Below are 17,659 nucleotides of genomic sequence, written 5' to 3'. Positions count from 1 at the left end.
TTTTATGATTTTCTGGGATCTAGGTCAGATAGTTTACAAGACAGTAGTATGTTATATTGTTTTTCGGTATCATTATGACGATAGTTTAGAAATAAAGGGAAGAACAGGAAGCAGCTATATTTGCAATAATGAAAGTCCCATGGGAAAATTGTTACAAGGCCATAAATTATTCTAGCATAATAAGGTGTATGTTGCTTATGCCGAAGGGCAGGGGGCGGAGGGAGTGGGAAATGTTAAGAAAACTTTCAAGAATTGTGTTAACGAGAGAAGAGTAGATTTTGTTCCTGTCAGTGTATGAAATGTCCAACTGTATAGAGAATTTTTATGAGTTTATTTGAGCCAAATTGATCACATATGCCTGTGAGCAAGGTCTCAAATACTACAGAGAATAACAGTTTTCAGTTTCTTTTATGCATTTGAAATTAAAAAGTGATGTAAGGAAGATCACAGGACTGTGGGAGAAAGCAAGGTGGATTACAAATTAAGATTATGCTCTCTTGAGGGTGGCCATGCTTTAGAAGGGTCTGACAATAGACATTGCAAAGGTGTGTTAACCTAGATGCCCAGAAACAATGGACAGGGCTTGCTTGTGGCAAAGATAAGCCTTTTACTAAAGAAATTATATGTCTGGGCATGACTGTCCACCATGATATGCCCAGCTAGAAATGTATGATCAGATCGGCCTGTGCAGTTCATCCATATCCCAAATGTTATATGGATTATGTACAAACATACAAAATGATTTTTAGGTTAATAATTCATACATTGATAGCACAATCACTTTACCTTTGATGATGCCCAATAAGCCAAAGTACAAATTGTTTCTGAGGAGACCTAGAGTCTAAGACAAAAAGTCATTGTTCCTTAATCGTAGATCCAAGCCTGCCAGCATGTAACAATTGTGGATGTAAAATGTGGTTCTATGAAAAGTAACCTTACAGTCTGATCTCATAATTTACTAGTTGGGCAGGTCATGGCGAATAGACATATCCCAGGTATATAACTTTTTAGTAAAAGGTTCATCTTTGCCTTAAGCAAGGCCTGTCCATTGTTTCTGTTCATCTAGGTTAATAGACCTTCTAAATAAGCCATAAGCACCCTCAAGAGAGCACATCATCTTGTTAACTATTCTACAATCCTGTCCCCACCTTGTTTTCCATCACAGCCATGTAATCTTCTTACTTTCCTTCTTAATTTAAATGCATAAGAGAAGCTGCAAAACATTCTCAGGCGCACTTTTGATTTTGCTCACCAGCATATGTAATCAGTTTGGTTCAAATAAAACTCATAAAAATTCTCTATAAGTTTGGATGTTTCTTATGTCGACAAAGTAAACCAGTGGCATCTTGACTGGTGAGAACATGAGACACTGGGTCAGATAATAGATAGAATCTTGGACCTTAGAAAAATCCTCAACCTCCTGTTGCCTAGCTTCTACCCCTTCTCACCCTCCCACCCCCTTGTGAAACAGTAATCAAGAGTTTTCTTCCTCTCTGGAACCCCCAAGAAACAGCTACAAGACCTCTAAAGACTAAGGATGAAAACACAAGGTTATACTGCATTTATGGAAAGAAGGAAAAGAGAAGGCAGGGGTATGGGAGAGGCTGATAGAGCCATAGAGGGACAATGTACTTACTATCACCCAGTCAGTATTCTGTCAGGGTTGCTTGCAGTAAACAGAAACTACTTTATTTTAAGCAGAAAATGCATTAATACAGGGACATGAGTGCTTAAAAAATCACTGAAAGAACCGGAACAGCAGGGTCCCTGCAGTATCCCAGAAATGGCTCTGAGAATGAGACTACTAAACCCTTCTACCGGGGAGGCTTCAGGAGGGGAGGAATGGAGACTAGCGCTGAAACTGTTGACTTCAAGAACACAGTCCCCTCGTTGTGATCCAGGAATCAGGAAGCTACTGTTGCTAACACTACCTCAACAGCTTTCAGTGTCCATGTGAAGGGATTCCGGACTACTACTGCAGAAAACCTCAACATAACACGATCGTGCAGGCCGACAACAGGCAAAGCACCAGAAGACGGCCTCTGCCTCACTTCTTCTTCTTACTTCTACCTGTGTCTTGGGTGTGCAAATTATTGATAAATCAAAACTTAGAACTACAATCCAAGGTGCAAGAAAATCTGGAAAATCTGGTTTTTGGGTTTCCAGCCTCTGCAATATAGGAAAGCATATAAAAAGGAGATGGAATGTGGGTCAGCCATATCCATCGCAAGTGTATGTGTACTACGTTTTCCATTTCTCCTTGGTAATAAGTAGATTGAAAGGACTATGAACTAGAAGCTTTAGACTATTTCATTTTATAAACCAACAGGGACATAAGGGAGAGCAGAGAACTTTTTATATTGTCAATAATGACATTACCAACTACTATCTACCATCACCATCATTTCATAAAAAAATTAGCATTTAGAACACCCAAAGTTGGGAAGGTTATACTCTCAGAACTATATTCAATTTAAGAACTGGATAAATTTAACTTCAGGAAAAATATTACCTGTCCTTTCTTTTCTCAGTGAACAATTGGTTCCAGTGCGGCAGGGCTATGAAACCACTGAAGTCACTGCCCTTGCAGGGAAAAAAGGCAGCTTCTTGCCCAGCCCTGCTTTACCACTGGGCCTTCACTTACTGCTAACTAAAATTCATATTACAAATAAATATTAACATTCAAGAAGGGAGAAGAAGAAGTATGGAAGAAATTGTGTCTAAAAAGAGCATATAATAAGAAAATTTGTTAATGAAAAAATAAGGCATTAGGTTAGCTCCCTTATAGTTCTAAGAGTCTATTATTTAATTTTTTTCTGGACTCATAAAAACCTTTTACCTGGATGTCAGCTTGTATACTCTACTTATGCTAACTTGTCCCCCAGATTTAATAAGAAAGAGCACAGGGTTTTTGTTTTCTTTTTTATTTTTATGTCATTCCTTTTGTTCAAAAGCACTCCATGGCTACCAATTGTCAATGAAATGTAATCCAAACTATTTAGCCTGGCATTCAAGGCCCTCCTCAACCTGGTCCTAACCCATATTTCCCACAATTCTCTGCCCCCATAAAACAATTGATGTCACTTGAATAGGTACCCTTATTTCTATTATGGCTTCCCCCATTTCATTTCGACAATCATTGAGCTTATTGAGCATCTTCTATGAGCCAGACTATGTGTTAGATACTTCAACAAGTTCAAAGTTGAATCAGGCTCAGCCTCTTTTAGAGTGACTGCCCGTCCCAGGTTGCCCATAATGACCAGGAATATATTGGATTTAGCACTAAGAGTCTCTACCTCCGGGAAAGCCCCTCAGTTCTAGGAAACTGAGACAGTTGATCACCCTAGCCCCTGCCCACAAGGAATTAGTAGGATCTTAAGATCCCTTTAACTCAGAAACTCTGCCTACATGCATGTTCTTTTCCCCAACTTTCTTCCAAAGTAATTATTTCGGATTGCCCTAACAATTAGCATAGTAGCAAAGACTATTCTCAAGCAATGCTTTTATGCTTGTGCCACCTCCTAAATTATGAACTCCTGGAAACAGAAATATCTTTCCAGGACTCCATAGTGCCTACTAGTGCCTTATATATTGTAATTATAAAATGAATGTATGTTAAATCGAACAGTGGGGAAGTTGAACAAATTAATACTTTAGGCTTCTTTTCTTTAAAAACTTCTTAAAGTAAAATACATATGGAAAAATGTTCACTTGGATGATTGTTTTTACAAAGTTAACAACACCCAGACACACTCACAGATCACAGAAACCCTGGTGTCCTTGTCCATTCACAACAACCCAAAGGGTAACCACAATCTAGATTTATGACACCATAAACCATTAGTTTTGCCCGTTTTTGACCTTTATAGAAACAGAATCATTCGACAGGGTCTCTTTTGCACCTGGTCTCTTTTAATTTCATGACATTCATCCATATACTTGCATGTTGTTGTAATTACATTCACTCTTGTTATACAATATTCCGTGATGTGAATATACCACAATGTATATAGTCATTCTTCTCTTAATGGACATTTGGATTATTTCCAGTTTGGAGCTATTATGAATATTGCTGAGATGAACATTCTGGCACCTATTTTTTGATGAACACATGAACGCATTTCTGTTGAGTGTATACCTAGAAGTGGAATTGTTGGGTCATAGGGTAGGCCTATATTCTGTTCTAATAAATATTGCTAAATAGTTTTCCAAAGTGATTGCACTAATTCATCAGTTTACACTCCCATGTCAGCCATTCTCTTTCTTTTTCCTCCTCCATTTTAACCATTCTCGTGGGTCTAGGGTACGATCTCATGTGGTTTTAATTTGGATTTCCCTGGTGACCTATTCAGTTGCATACCTTTTCATGTGTGTATTGTTCATTGGGATACTTTCTTTTGGAAAGTGCAGTATAGACCTTAAAAAACAAAACAAACAAACAAAAACCTTTCACTACTGACTCAAACCTTTCCAAAGGCCACGTTATCATGGTGATGCTTCAAATGAATCCTGTTCAGGAGAGAACAATCCCTCCAAAACACCTTTGTGTTCTGTCTTTGGGGGTCCTCCCCTTCCCTGGACAACACCAACGAGGCAGAAGAGGGCGACCTGTATTACTCGTAAACCCATCACCCTGCAGAGTTCTTTGCAGGAGGTGAAGGAAATGGCATTGGGTTTTTCTTCTTAAGAGTGCTATCTTGGCCTCTACCCCCCGACTGGCTGGCCGGGCGGCGACAGCTGGGAGCACTCACTCAGGGCAGGGGCGGGGGCGGGGGCGAGGAGGCGGTGAGGGGAAACGGGTATCTCTTAAAGCAGAAACGCCAACACCCTCTTAACAGCGACGTTGAGGATGGTGGGGCCCGGAACTGTTTCCCCCGGAAAGGGTTCCCCAATCTCTTCGTCCGAAGACGCCTGAGGCGGCGCGGGGTAGGACGGACAGCGGCAGGCGCTGCTGGTCTGTTAGGTGTGAAGCCCGGGACCAGCCGCGCGGGCCGGGACTCGCGAGCCGCACCCTCGCTCACACAGCGGGCAGCGCATGCGTCTTGCTTAAGACGGGAGCCGGATAAACTGAGTCACGTTTTCCTACCACGTCAACGGATCATTCCAAACAGAATCCTTAGCATTTCGGAGCAGCGCGGGGGTCCTAACGGCTGATCTGCGGGCCGGCGGAAGCGCAGTGGCGCCGTCACTGTCACTCCCGGGCGCGGCGGCCTGGAACCAGCCGGAGAGGTGTGGGTGGCCCCGGAGATGGACGGTTGAGCGGAGCCTCAGGGCCCAACCGCAGTTGCCCGGTCCGGGTGGTGGGTGCGCAGCGCTGTCCCTGTGGCCGGCAGGTGGGAGGAAGAGCATCGGAGCTGGGCTCCGGTAGAGGTGGGTGGTAACTCAGAATTGGGCTGGGCTAAGGGAGAAGGGGTCCTGCGGCTCTAGAGAAACGAACGAGTAGCCTCAGGGTATTTGGAGAGATTATTTGGTGTTTCCTAAGCGCCTACAGTTTCCCAAGCCCTGCTCTAGGTGCTGGGGATCCCACAGTGAACGAAGTGGACAATGCCCCTGTCTTCCTGGAGCTTATATTCAAAGAAAGGGACAGACAAGAAAATGAATAGCTATATGATAAAATGCTGCACAGTGATAAATCTTATGAAAGAAATGTAAAGTATGGAATGTGGAGAGGACTGGTATATTAAATTGAGGGAAGGAGAAGGGGTGGGTCTGAGGAGGCCTTTCTGAGAAAGTGTCTTTTGACCAGATTTAATTTTGTCCCAGTTTAATACATTGATCAAATTTGGAATTTCCATTGGTTTTTCATGAAGAATTCATCTGAGTTAATTTTTCAAATCACTAAGTAGCAAATCACTTTTTATGAAAAGTATGTTTATTTGAGTTAAAAGAGTTGTGGGGTTTGTTTGTTTTTGTCTTCCTCCCCTCCCCACCCCCCTCACCAAATGAAGACAACCTAAAAGACAAGAAGTAGCAGGCAGAGAAAAGTAGAGAAATGAAACTGGGAATGAAAAGGTTGTAGAAAGAAATGAAAAAGAAATGTATTGAGGAAGCTGTGGAATAGTCAAAAGCATGGTCTGTTCTAATTCTCCTCCTTTATATAAACTCAGGAAATAATAGGAGCGCTTCAACATACAGCATCTCTACTGATCCTCAAAACCATCCATCCAAGTCAGGAGAGCTGGTAGAGGAGGAAACAGCCTCAGACTTGATAACTGGGTCAGCAGAATTATGGTTTCTCACTCCACTGCAGCTCACTGAAGCGACTTAGGCTAAGGCGAAACTATGAGGAGGTGGCTTATTTAAAATATTTTAAATTTTATATGGCAAAATAAGCCACGTTAAATCACAGGAGTTTATAACAGCAGGATCATCTAATCTAATCCCTGCTCATTCTGCTGATGGGGAGAGAGTGCTAGTTGGTGACAGAGCAATGCCTCAAAATATAGTTGTTCTCTTTTCAACAGATGCAGCTCTTTTCCTTTTCTTTCCTCAGAATCGTTAACTTGGTAAAATTTTTCACACCGGCTATTGAACAAGTGGAAAGAGCTTTGTTAGAGGACCCCAGAATTGAGTTAATCTAAGACATTAGAGTTATGCAAGGTTTCACCTGCTTCCACAAGTATTTATTGTGTGCCTATTGGATAGGGAGGGGGCTAAGTCACAGCCTCTTAAGGACCTTAAGTAGATAGAGCATGTAAATAACTAACCAATCACAATTTACAGGAAGCAGTATCTTGAAGAGGAATTGGAAGGAGAGGCAATTCTTAGTATAGCGGAGAAATGGAGAGCAACAAACAGGACGTGAGTATTAAGATTGTATGTAAGATTGGTGTCAAATTGTCTTGTCATAGTTATGCTAATAATCACAATACCTATCATCTTCCTAAACTTTTGTTATCTTGATGATGCGCGATGTACATACATAAATGGTGGTAGGAGAGACTATTGCTGCCAATAGCCTATGAACATTCCCATGTTCTATTCACAGTTAATTAGTACTGGCCATTTGTGGCATTTTGTGCTTTAATATTATCGAGAATAATAAGAGCGACAAAATATCTGTGTTCAGCACTGTAATTGCAAACAGGCATCGGTAAAATTATGCACAACTGGTCTTGAGGGAATCTCCTTGAAAAGAGCCATGACGTTTAGGTGTGAAGAGTAACACTGAGTACTACATGAATGTGTGCAATAATAACAGCTGTTTTTATAGAGCAGGCTCTAAGGTGCAACAGAGTCATACTACTTGCGAAGCATTGTGAGGAAGATCCACAGAAAAGTATTAACTAATGTTAGTGCCTTAGTAATGGGATGGGGGTAGCGTAGGCACCATCTGGTGGCTAAATCGTGTATTGCCTGAAGTCAAGGGTTTACCACACATGATCACATCCAGAAAGACTTTAAATAAGCTTTTTCTTTGGGAATACGCTGGTATCTTCTTGACTGACTGTCATGTCAGAGTGCCAGATATTTTCATGAACCTTTTAATGGTCCATACTAAGGGAAGCAGCACTGGAGGAAGAGCATGCTACACAATTGCTCTTCAGCACATTTTGCAAAAGATCCATCTTTTGGAAAATCTAAAAAGTCAACACATTTTTAAAGATGATACTTTTGCATGACAATTAATTGTTAAGACTGTTTTGGAAATACAGTTAGAGGAAGCACTGAAAGAGCAAGATATAAAATAGACATTAGTCTGATCCTTTCTTAAAAATGTTCACTCCTCTGCCAGTTAAGAGCAAAGGCTCTGTGCTCCCTGCCCACCCCAGTTTCCACAAGCTCCCTCTGCTGCATATTTATTTAATAATTAGATTTGACTACTTAAGACTAGAACCTACTTTGTTTTCATTTCAAAAATCACAGGATAGTCTATTTCTGTTATTTGTGGGCTTCCTAATTGTTCCATCCTTGTCATTATTAAGTATAATATACCATTGTTTTTGTTTTCTTTTAAAAGCCTGTGAACTATCCCAATAATACAGAAATTAAAGAATAGTGTCCCTTTACTTTTGGTGGGAATTAAGGATAAGTATAGGTTAAGATGGTTGTTGCTGTCGTTACTGGCATTAAAAACAGTGAATTTACTTTTGACGAGGACATTTTGACATAGCTGGATACAAATGGCTGTAAAAGTTTGTCCTGTATCATACCTATTAGCCACACAGTATAATTAGCTCTTTGTATGACATCTATCTTTGCCAATTATTGTGACAATTAAATTAGATAATATATTTTATTCTAAACACTTAGCAAAGTATTTAGTGTCAAGGGAAAAACTCAATTTTTTCCTTCCTGTGTAGGGAAGAACACAGTGCCTCCCTACTGTTTCTCTTCCGTGAATGTCTGTTCTACTTGCACAAAACACCTCACTTCTGGTCACCAAATGTGGAGGTTCTCCCCACACCAAGCAATTCCCTGTGACACCAGCTGGGTGTTCTACAATTTAATTCAATTCTGACACCATCTAGATATAGCATCAGATCTCATAGGTTAAGTGCTCAATCCCACAAGACTTCCTCCCCCACCTTCCTTCTTGACACAGCCACCGCACGTGTGTGCACGCACACACACACACACACACACACACATTTCAGATACCAGTTGCAAGCCCATGTTATCACCTGTGCTCCTGTCTGACCAACCAGCTAAAGATCAATGGTTCCAACGACCTCCTCCTTAATTTGCAAGAGCAGCTCACAGAACTCAGGGAAACACTTACTTATGTTTACCAGTTTATTAAAGGATATGATAAAGGATACAAATGAAGAGATACATAGGATGAGGTCTGGAAGGGTTCTAGGCGTAGGAGCTTCTGTCCTCATGGAGTTGAAGTATGTCATCCTCTCAGCATGGATGTGTTCACCAGATGGGAAGCTCTCTGAAACCCATACTATTGGGATTTTATGGAGGCTTCCTCATGTAGGCATGATCAATTATTAACTCAATTTCCAGTCCCTCTTCCCTCGCTGGAGGATGGGCGGTGGGACTGAAAACCAAACCAAATTTCTAATCATTGCTTGGTCTCTCTGGTGACAAGCTCCCCTTTAGGAGCCATCTTGGAACCCACTCAGATATACTAGAGGTATATTAAAAGATACCTCTAGTGCTCTTATCCCTTGGGAATTAAAAGGGTTTTAGGAGCCCTGTGTCAGGGACAGGGTCGAAGACAAATATTAGAACAATAGAAGCCCCTGGTGTTCTTACCACTTAGGACATTACAAGGGCTTTAGGAGATCTCACCCAGGAACTGGGGGAAGAGACCGATATATTTCTTTTCTATTATCTCACATTGGCATACGGAAGATGTTAGATAATTGAGAATTTATTACTTATATACTGAATTCAGATATTATTGTCTGAAATCAAAGTTTAAGATCTTAAGGTAGGTTATTAAGGTCACACAACTAGTGAGTGCTAGAGCTGACTGATGACCAATGTTTTTATACAAAAAATTCTCTTTCCTCTGCTCTGCTCTACATCGTTCCCCTAGTAGACAGATCAACAGATTCATAATTTAAGTGATCAGGAGAACTCGATTATAGTGTAAAAAAGATAACCTACATTATTATAGACCCTTTGGACTTCAAGTTCAAGATGAGATTAGAAAGGAGTACAGTTAGAAAAAAAAGCTACAGACTTTCAAACATTCTTGCTCTCTAGCCTCATGTAACTCCTCAGCTTGATATGTTAGGGAATACCGTGGAGGTAAATGACACATAAACATCATTTACACAAATCGTGATGAAATTCAGACATATTGTTCTTTTATTCAAGTATTGTTCCTCTAACAAAATAACTTATAGGGTAATAAGTAGGATATTTTATCGAGGAAAATGCGGTAGCTCTCTATGACTCATTTATTCATTCAAATATTTCTTGAGTGCTATTGTATGACAGTCACTATTGATACCAGGGAGTGCCCTCATAAAGTTTATATTCTAGTGAAAGAAGTAATAAATTTTATTAAAATAAATAAATAAAGGTAAACACATAAATGGTAGAATTGGGGGGGGGAGGGTCGAATATTCTAAATAATGTGGTCAGGGAAGGCCTCTCTTAAGGTAAATTTGAGCAGAAGCCAGAAAGACAATAAGAAGCTAACCATAAGAAAAAGACCTGAGAAGAGTGTTTCAGACAGAGGGAACAGCATATATAAAGGCTCTGAAGTCTAAAGGCTTTACAGATTAGAGCAAGTGGTCAACAACAAATTCTTCTGTAAAGAGCCAGATAATAAATATTGAAGGCCTTATGGTCTGTGTTACAATAGTTCAACTCAGCTGTTATAAGTTAAAAATAGCCACCGGCATGTAAACAAATGGATATGGTTGTGTTACATTTAAAACTTTATTTGCAAAGGTAAGCAGAGGCTTGACATCAAAAGCACAAGCAGTGAAAAAGAAAGGTAGATAAATTGGGCATTGCCAATATTGAAAGCTTTTATTCTGTAAAAGACAGGCTACAAAGAAAATATTTACAAACCACATATTGACAAAGTCAGACATATAGATCAATGGTATAGAATTGAGAGTCCTGAAATAAACCCTACGTGTCTATGTTCAACTGATTTTCAACAGAGATGCCAAGACAATTCAAAAGAATAGTCTTTTCAACAAATGATGGAGAGACAGATGGATAACCATATACAAAAGAGTGAAGTTAGACCCTTACCTCACACCATATATAAAAATCAACACAAAATGGATCAACAGTCTAAATGTAAGAGCTAAAACCATAAAACTTTTAGAAGAAAACATAGATAAACCTTTGTGATCTTGGATTATGCAGAGATTTCTTAGATATGACACTGAAAACATGGGCAACAAATGAAAAAATAGATATATCAAAGGGACTAAATCAAGATTAAAAACTTCTGTGTTTCAAAAGACACCATCAAGAAAATGAAAAGACAACCCACCAAATGGGAGAAAATTTTGACAGATCATATATTTGATAATGGACCTAGCCTATATAAAGACTATCACAATTCAATAATAAAAAGACAAATAACCCAATTAAAAAATGGGCAAAATGGGCAAAAAGTAGACACTTCTTAGAAGATATACAAATGACTAATAAGCTCATAAAAAGATGCTTAATATCATTAGCTGTTAGAGAAATACAAATCACAACTACAGTGAAATACTTCTTCATACTCACTGTGTTATCTATAATTGGAAGTACAGACATTGAAAATTGTTGGCAGGGATATAGAGGAATTGGAACCCTCATACACTACTAGTAGGAATGTAAAATGGCACATGCGCTTTGGAAAATAGTCTGGCAGTTCCTCAAAAGGTTAAACATAGAATTATTATATGACCCAGTGATTATAATCCTAAGTGTATAGCTAAAAGAAATGAAAAAAATGTCTACACAAAACTTGTACTTGAATACTCATTAAACATTATTCGTAAAAGTGGAAACACCCAAATGTTCATCATCCGATAATTAGATAAATAAAATGTGATCTATCCAAACAATGGTATATTTAACAATTTAAAAAAATAGAGTACTGATACATGCTACAGAATAGATGAACCTTGAAAACATACTGAGTAAAAGAAGCCAGTCACAAAAGACCACATACACGATTCCATTTATATAAAATGTCTAGAATAAGCAAATCCATAAGATAAAAAGTAGATTAGTGTTTGCCTAGGGCTGGCAGTTTGGAGAAATTGAAGAGTGACTTCTAATGGATATGGAGTTTCTTTTTGGGGTGATGAAAGTGTTCCAAAAGTGATTATGATGATGGTTGTTACAACTTTGTTAGTAACAGCCACTGAATTATACATTTTAAATGGTGAATTGTATAGTATGTGTGGTATAGCTCAACAAAACTGTCATTAAAAACCTCAACAGTTAAAAAAATGGGCAAAAGACATGAACAGACACTTCACTGAAGAAGATTTACAGATGACAAATAAGCATAAGAAAAGATGTTTAACATCATTGGCTACTAGGGAAATGCAAAATAAAACCTCAATAAGATATAACTACATACCTATCAGAATGGCTTAAATGAAAAATAATAATATCATTAGCTGACAAAGATGTAGAGAAACTGAATCATTCATACGTTAATGGTGAAATGTAAAATGGTACAGTCACGCTGGTAAAGAATATGACAGTTATAAAACTAAACATGTGCTTAGCATATAACCGAACAATTGCACTCCCAGAGATATAAAAACATAATCATAGAAAAACCTGTACATGAGGGTTCATAGCAGCTTTACTTGTCATGGCCAAGAACTAGAAACAATCCATTATGCTTTAACAGAAGAATGATAAAACCAACTACGGTATATTTATACCACAGAATAAAACAGAGCAAACCTGATACAGGCAACGACTTGGATAGATCTCAAAGGAATTAAGCTGAGTGAAAAGAGGCAAAGGTTACATGTTATGTGATCTCGTTATGGACTGAATGTTTGCATTCCCCGAAATTCATATGTTGAGATCTAATCCCCAATGTGATAACACTTGGAGGTGGGGCCTTTGGGAGACAATTAGGTCAAGAGGGTGGAGCCTTCATGAGTGGGATTAGTGCCTTTATAATGAGAAGCCAGAGAGCCAGCTTGCTGTCTTTTCCGGCATGTGAAGATATAATGAGAAGATGGCCATGTATACACCAAGAAGAGGACCTTCACCAACTGAACCATGCTGGCACCCTGATCTTGGACTTCTAGCCTTCAGAACTGTGAGAAATAAATGTGTGTTGTTTAAGTCACCCAGTCTATGGTATTCTTTCATTGTAGGCCAAACTTAAGATAGGCCCCATTTATATAACAGTTTTTTAAATGACAAAATTATAGAGATGGAGAACAGATTAATAGTTGCCACTGGTTAGGAATGGGAGAGAGATGTCTAGCTATAAAAGGTAAACAGGAGGGATCTTTCTTTTTATTTTTCTTTCCTTTCTTTTTTCTTTTTTTTCGCTGAAGAATCCTTCTGATAGAACTAAGCACACACACAAATGAGTGCATGTAAAACTGCTAAAATCAGAATAAGGAGTAGATTTATCAATATCAATTTCCTGGTTGTGATATTGTGCTATATTGTGCAAGATATTGCCATTAGGGGAAGCTAGGTAAAGAGTATATGGGATCTCTGTATTATTTCTTACAACTACACTTGAATCTATAATTATCTCAAAATTAAAAGTTAAAAAAGCAAACAACAACAACATAAAATGCACCGTAGGCTACATTTGGCCCATGGACCATTCAAAGGACAGGAGGAAAAGAGTAGAGTACAAGAAGAAGAACATGGTAGAAAATGAAGTGAGAGATGCAGCCCAGAGACAGGTCATATAAGGCCTAATAATTTAATTTTTTTTTTCTAAATATGATGGAAAGCCACTAGAAGGGTCTTGACCAGGGAGGAAATAAGAGCAGATTTATGTTCTTAGAAGATTACTGTTCCTGTTGATTGAGGAATGAACTGTATGGGGACAATTGTAGAAGCAGAGAAACCAGTTATTGGCCATTGTATTCATAGAGATAATGGTGGCCTGACCAAAGGTGGTAGTAATAGGAGTCAGCGGGCAAGACTTGCTAATGCATTAGGCATGGGGTCTGAAGGCTATACAGAAATCGATACCAGTTTCTCTGGTTTTGGCTTAAGCAGTTGAGGTAGGAAACGTAGAGGAAGAGCAAGTTAATGGAGGAGTGGAGCAGAAGCCAAGAGTGCTCCTGGATTTGAAATTCCCATTAGCCCTCCATGTAGAGATCAGGTCCAAGTAGAAGACTGAGGTTTGATATAAACAGCACTTAAAGCTATGGGCCTGGAGGAGAACCCAGGGAGTGAGAATATATAGAAAAGAGTTTGAAAGATTAAACCTCCGTGATACTCCAGCATATAAAAATGCTGAAAAAACATGATGAAATAAATCATAAACCATGGCAGATTGGTATGTCAAAAGTCAAGGGAAGAAATTTATTTGAACAAGAAGGGAGTTATCGGTTTTATTATATGTTTTTGAGTGTTTGAGTAAGAAGGAATAGAAAAGTGACCATTGGGTTTGGTAAGATGGAATTTGTTGATAACTTGACAGGAATAGTTCAAATAGAGCAGGCAGGACAAAAGCTTAACTGGAGAAAATTTAATAAAGAATGGTTTAAAGAATTGGAGGAATTTTACTTTAAAGGGAGCACAGAGATGGAGCGCTCATCTTCAGAGGTACTTAAGATTGAAAGAAGACTTATCTTTCTTTCATTTTATGAAGGGATATATGTATTATATGCATTTTTTATGACGAATTTATATTTAGTCCAGCTGGACTCAGTTTAGATGATCTCAGTCTTGTTGGCAACATCCAAAGCATCGTAGTCAGGAGCCATTTGGACATATGCCTTCTTCTCTCCCATCAGGCCTGGTCAGGGTGTTGACCTTGGCCACATCAGTGTCACAGAGCTGCTTCACAGCCTGTTCGATGTGGTGCTTGTTGGCCTTGAGATCCACAATGAACACAAGTGTATTGTCTTCTATCTTCTTCATGGCTGACTTGGGGTCTGGGGGAATTTGAAGATGGCATAGTGGTCAAGATTGTTTGTTCTGGAAGTGTTCTTTCGAGGATTTTTGAACTGCCTTCAGAGCTGCAGTGCACAGACACCTTTCAGCACTGCTTTCTTGGCCTTTACAGCTTTCACTTTGGCTTCAACTTTGGGAGAGGCAAGGGCTTCCTTCTTCACATTCAGCACCACTTTCACGAGAAAGGCAAGAATTTTTTAAATGAACAGCTTTATACCTTCCACCCTGCTTTAGAGATAGAATCTCACAGGTGTTGTAATATTCTCTTCTAGTGCCTTATGCCAATTCAGAAGTATCCACTTTTCTGAATTTTGTCTTTATCTAAGAAAAAGCCTTTTTAAGAGATATTATGACATGGGTCTAGTAGAAAGGGACATTTTGATGATATAAGGGAAATACTTTTAGGGCAGAATTCTTGAGTAAAGTGAGAGGAAAAAGGATCCAGTTCTCTAGTGGAGGGGCTGGCCTTGAGAAGGGAGCAGGAGACAAGACATGCGTTTCAACAGGAGGGAACCTGAGTGTGTGGATACTGACAGTCAAATCAGAAGTAGGGAGAAGAGAGATTTCTCTCTCTAGTTTTTCAACAAAATAAGAAATGAGATTGTCAGCTGAGAGTAAAAAAAGAAGAAGAGAGCTAGCTAGGACATTTGAGGAGAGGAAAAGCTGTGAAATTGTGTTCTTGGAGAATAGGGAGTGAATTGATTTGGGGAAACAGCTTTTGTAGAGCAGTGCTGTCAGCCCACTCGAGATATCATCTGAATTTAACGTGAGACCAGATAGCATGGTTGCTGGATTTTTCTCCAGCTATGCTTGTTTAGTTATATAGTTAGTGAGTGCAAGCAAGCAGAATAAGTAAAGCTGGATCTAACCAAGGGCTGGGATTTTACCAGGGAATACAATAAAAGGGAAAGAAGTGCCAGGGAGCTGAAAGTTTATGCACAGGAGTGTTTAAAGTGATGAATCCAAGAATTCAAGTTGGGTGATATAGAAAGTAAAGTTGAAGAAGCGCAATGAGCAGTGAAAAATTAGTATGATTAATAACTTAGAGATCCTACTTCTATCAAATTGTTAAAAAGGAGGTGATGAGTGGCTCCATAGTGTAGCGGTGAGCACGTCTGCTTTACACCCAGAAGGTCCTGGGTTCACTCCCCAGGTGGAGCCACAGACCATACTCCAGGCATGCCAGGCCCCAGGTGCGCGCACCCGAGTGTGTGGGAGGAGATGCCTCATCTTCAGGGAACCACTTCTTAAGGGAAGACAGCAACATCCATAGGTCAGGGGTGGGGAATTAAAGGGTGTGGGGGGGGGATAAAAATAATAATAAATAAAAAGGAAGTGATGATCAGGGTGAAATGTAAGAAATATAGGTTTTGGAAGGAGTGCATTTAGTATTAATGACCAAGGTGAAGGTGTCACCATGATAATGAGTGACGGAGGTGGGCTGGAAAACAAGATTATTGGAAATGAGTGGACAGGAAACTGAGAGGCCAGCTTATGGGACAAGTTGTTTCCATGAATGATGAAGTCACTGAGAATGAAAACAGTGGGTGCGGTGTAAACGAAGGATGAATCAGGTTTTAAAATTTCCAGGGAATGAGGGGAAGTTACCCAACAGATGATTACACTATCCTAATGGCATGTACTCCAGAAGAGCTGAGATTTTGAGGTACTAGAAGATGAGAAATAGTTTGGAATAGGCAATGAGAAGCTCCACAAGAGGTATAAATGAAATGCTGAACCTACTCTGTAGTACTTTTAGAGAAGTAAGATATTCAAACTTGGAAGATCAGAACGGGGATCATGGAAAAAGTGGCATTCACGCTGGACTCTGAAAGATAAAAAAGAATTTTGAGAGGAACATGTTTGGGAAGATAGTTTCAGCCAGAGAAAATGCTCTTACCAAACACTAGCGAGCTAACACGGTCTATTCCGCCAGCTTCTAGGGCTTTTGTAAATCTGCCTTCAGGCCTGTTGCCAGCACCATCTGGGTGTGGCCAGATACCTTTCGCAGTAGGCCACCAGGTGGCAGTGTATGTCTGAGGGTGAGTGCTGTGACAGTATGGCATCGTGCTGCGGGTTTGCAGAGACTGGAAATGTGACCGCCACAGCTGTAGCTGGATTGTTGCATTTAGTTAGGCCCAAAAGTGTTGTCATGGCCCTGGCAATGAAGTGGCAAAGTCCTCAAGAGAAGGGATGAAGGTTGGGAGAATTTAGGCAAAAGATGAGGAAGAGGGTGAAAGAAAGCTGTCTCAAAATAGGGGTCTGATGAGGTATACGTAAGTAAAGGCTGAAAGAAGGAACCACAGAGAAAGGAGGAGACTCTAAATTCTTTTAGGCAGTTAGAGGGATGGTCAAAGATTTTTTCCTGAGTCTTTTGTTTCTTAAAAATAACCAGTTTAATATCTCGAAAAGGCATATTTGAGGTGGCAAACTGTTTCCCCTCGTTACCCATGTGCAAAGAAAAGGATGCCCCTCCTGGCTGAAGATCAGGGCCTGGCCTGATTGCAGGCTGTATTAACCCAAGGAATGACACAACTAGGTTTCAGCCTATACTTGCTCTCTAAACTTCACAACCACACACAGAGCTCTGATAGGCTTTATTATTATTATTATTATTTTTGTATAAACCTTTGAATACAGATGTAGCAAATTGAATTGAATACATTCAGTATGTGGAATTATAAGTGAAATGACAAAGCCATTGTTCACAGGCAAACCAGTAAGCTAATCAGACTTCCCTTCTAATAGAAAAAGTCCGACTCCAGTTTTTATTTCAAACGAAAATGTTAGTATATGTCCCTGCACCAACCATCTCACTTTTTAATTCTCGGATATGCAGATACTGTGGAACTTTGTCTTGGGTTTCTTTACCAGTTGATGCTTCCAAAACTTGAGCACACTAAAGAGTCATTTGGAAGCTTGTTAATACAGATTTCTCGGTTCCACCCTGCAGAGATTCTGACTCAGCAGGTCTGGGGTGGAGCTTTTCTAACAAACTCCCAGGAGATGCTGATCATCCATGGATGATCACACTTTGAGTAGCACTGGATAAAATGTGACACTGCCCTTTTAATATTGCCCATCAATGCTGTATTGACTGTCATAGCACTCACCCTCA

At 39.6% G+C, this 17,659-nt stretch overlaps 1 long non-coding RNA gene and 1 pseudogene across 1 annotated transcript; one reads left to right on the top strand and one right to left on the bottom strand.

Annotated features, from left to right (window-relative positions):
* The first annotated feature begins 4,810 nt into the window (after positions 1–4,810).
* LOC107501672 lies at positions 4,811–12,739 on the top strand. The gene is made up of 3 exons (XR_001594832.2): positions 4,811–5,370; positions 6,724–6,801; positions 12,613–12,739. It is a non-coding gene; the product is annotated as an uncharacterized LOC107501672 (long non-coding RNA).
* Positions 12,740–14,243: 1,504 nt separating this feature from the next.
* LOC118613603 lies at positions 14,244–16,607 on the bottom strand (annotated as a pseudogene).
* Between the last annotated feature and the right edge of the window lie 1,052 nt (positions 16,608–17,659).

This window comes from Rousettus aegyptiacus, unplaced genomic scaffold (assembly GCF_014176215.1).
Source record: "Rousettus aegyptiacus isolate mRouAeg1 unplaced genomic scaffold, mRouAeg1.p scaffold_m13_p_2, whole genome shotgun sequence".
Classification (NCBI taxonomy): domain Eukaryota; kingdom Metazoa; phylum Chordata; class Mammalia; order Chiroptera; family Pteropodidae; genus Rousettus; species Rousettus aegyptiacus.
Note: the sequence above shows the minus strand (reverse complement) of the source record. Positions and strands in the feature narration are given on the sequence as shown.